Here is a 3,296-nt window from a genome sequence, read left to right as displayed (position 1 = left end):
AACACTTTCTGCTCACTTTCCTTCCATGTCTGGAAGTTTTCATTGACATGTTCAACTTTCTCCACTCTAACTCATCCTACCAATTTTACAAGCCTTTTATGATGTGAGTTTTTGTTTTAGATTCTCTTATCTGAGTTCGGATGTTAACATCTCTCAATACTTTAGTATTCCAGATGTCTTGGGGCAAATGCTAAATCATGTCCCACATGATCGATCTTATGCGTTTTAGCATAACAATTTTCCTCTTCCGTGCTTGCTCAGCAGGGTCCCTCGACCCTGAGTTTTGCCGAGCTATACGCCATGAGTTTGGGTCGAATATCTCTTTTAGAGTCTTTCTTATGTGGACTTTTAAGAATCTCAAGTTTTTTTTTATCTTAGTCCTATCATCACTTGGTCTATCCTTATAAACCATTGATGCCCTAAGCATTTCATCCTTAATTGATTTCAGCATCCCCATGTTGTTCTCAATTCTGGTGTGTACACTGCACACCAGACCGAAAAGCTTTTGTCCCACTAACCTTCTTGAAATCCTGATATTCAAGGTTTCCTTCATTCTCTAGGAATCAAACATCTTTGATCTCCTCTTTTGAATCGAAGATTCCAACCCTAGCTTACTTCATCCCTTGGTGGATTTTCCAAAGCATGCTTGTTTACTAACTTCTAAAGTCGTCGACCTTTACGATTTTAACTTCCTTGTGTTAGTTTTGGACTTTAAACATAGATTGATACAAGATCTCGTTCATAGTCTCTTAGTATGAATCCATGATCTTAACCTTCTTACTCTAGTTTTAGGAAACTCCAAGTTTCCATCCTTCTCAGTTTTTTTCCGTAAAAACTAATTTCCGACTAATGGTTTCGCTCCATTGACCAATTATCAAGTTTCTGATTTTGACGTAAAAGGATTCCATAATGTATGTCACTCCTAGCCAATTATCGAGTTGGTTTTCGTCTCTGCGCATGTTTATATTCTTTATCTTTTATCACTAAGATTTTCATCTTCTGACCTTTTAGATAAACTTTGAAGACCTTTAGGGCTTAAGACCAACAATCTGAAATACTCTCAACTACTTTAGATATTCACGTTTTGAGCAACTTTCAACTACTTGAGAGTTCTCCCGCGAATCTCATTCGCTTAGTGAGGTAGGTATTTAGACCTTTTCCTCCCACTATTTCTTTAAAAGTTTTGTTGCTCTTGGTCGAAGAAACATTCGACTCTTTCTCCCACTTATCCTACTAATCATCCTTTCGGAACTAATTATTAGAAGGATACCATCACGAGCAACAAACACTTTGTTCTCTTCATCGGTTGTGTGAAGCCCAAATTTCTTTTCGAAGAAATTGCGTCAGATTTGCTAATTTATGCCTTGTAATCTTTGTACATGGTCCTTTAGATTTTAGACGGATTAGGTTAAGTGATAAAGCAACCATTTCTAGAATATATCCCAAAATTTGGAAGACTGGCTTAAATCCATCATTGATCGAATCATGCCTAGCAGTGTTCGATTACTTTCACTGGATTCACCTTTCCTCGGATGTGTTCCATGGAGTTGGAAAGTTGTTTCTCTATTCCTTTGATGGTTATCAATTGTTTGACTTTCTTGCCAAGGTGATTCTTTACTTCGGTTTGTACTTTGGTTGAACCTTTCAAACATTCCGACTTTATACTTTATGACTTGTACGTTTCCTTACTTCATGAACTCGTCAGGGTACGTGTTGAAGTAGCTTTCGTTAGCTTCTGCAAGTAAACTTATAAGTATGCATAACCAAGTATCATCTTAATAGTTTACTAGTCTCCATGCCTTTCTGAAAGACCGACTTTGTCGTTTGGTCCTTAAGACCTATGCAACAATGCTGAAGTTAACGAGTTTGAATCTTTTGATTTTAGCCATTATCAATGTTGACAATTTCGATTTTTCAAGAACCTTAAGTTATTTTACCATTGGTTTAAAACGTTTGATATTTCTAGGAAAACAAAATAATTACTATTAAGTTCGAAGCTAGATCAGTCTCTAAAAGAAGACTTCGATCCCTTTCAGCATTCTTATCAATGTTGCTTCTGCTCCCTCTTGGATCTTTTCTCCTTTTAGTCAAGTATGTAATTCCCTTGAGCTACCACTGAGCCACTCATCTGGTCTTAAATACCTGATGAAGGAATTCTATGATACTTGCTTAACTTTGTTAACAAGGATACAGGAACCGGAATTCATAATTCCATTCCTTTTTCCCTCCAGACGTTAAGGGTAGTTTTCCTTTTTAACATTCACAATAATGAGGAACAATCTTGATCATGGCCTCGACGACCGTTTTGCCTTCGTTAATTAATTGTTTGTCTCTCTTGACTGACCCTTTGCCCTTTTGAATTTCAAGAACTCCTTAGATTCCTTTCATCAAATCTCAAGAACCTTTTCTTAGATTTGATATTCCTGTGTGTTCTCCCCAGTTGTTCACAACATTCTGAGTGACTCATCTAAGGTGTAATCTATCTTTGTTCAATCGGTATTGAACTGGGTGATAGATGAAATCTGTTGTCTTCTCTTAAGAAGACGTGCAGATCGCCTTGGAGGTCTCGTACGTCTCCATTCATGACTTCTGTAGGAACTTCTTCCTCAATTTTTCTTAATGGTTCTGCTACGCATCCATTACTCTTACAAAGAGAATGTTCTACAATTGCTTGCAAAAGGCTTTTGACCTTCTTCGGTATGAGTCAACATTGGGATTGAGTATCCTATTACGCTTTTCCTTTAAATCTGAGAAGCATTCTCGGATTCCTTCTTCCATTCAAAGAAGTTATGCTCATTCAGTTTCTCCTTGTCGAGAAGTGAGCAAAAGTTGAAGTTTTTTCTTTTGTCATCTTAAAAACTACATGAAAGAATTGCAAAGTTTTAAAACTCGTTATCGTTTTTCAGAAAATTCAATTCGCCTACATTATTCAATAAAATCCTTCCTAATAGAATAACGTGATCCCAATATCCTATTAATCCGAAGCAAGCGGACTAGGGCCCTGCCCTCAACTCCGTCATCCTTGGTGAGCAAACTACTTCGCTGATCATACTCTTATGCCTTGTGGTTGATAGATTACATTAATGAATGCCTCGAGTATCCAAAACTCTTTTGTTGATCTCGTTGAGAAAACCCATTTAGACGTGCAAACCCCTTCTATGAGTCTCCCCGCATTGTCCTTAGATAGAGAATGACACTCTGCGAAGGTCGATCTACCATCCACGATCAAGGGCGCAAAGGGTGTCTTAGTCTATGTAGGCATTATCTCAAAAATACTTGTAGAGACTTTTACACTA

The sequence above is a fragment of the Eschscholzia californica genome, unplaced genomic scaffold, assembly GCF_041429995.1.
Source record: "Eschscholzia californica isolate CP2 unplaced genomic scaffold, dmEscCali1.0.p SCAF_2, whole genome shotgun sequence".
NCBI classification, from domain to species: domain Eukaryota; kingdom Viridiplantae; phylum Streptophyta; class Magnoliopsida; order Ranunculales; family Papaveraceae; genus Eschscholzia; species Eschscholzia californica.
The sequence above is the reverse complement of the archived record's forward strand: the minus strand, read 5'-3'. Positions refer to the sequence as shown.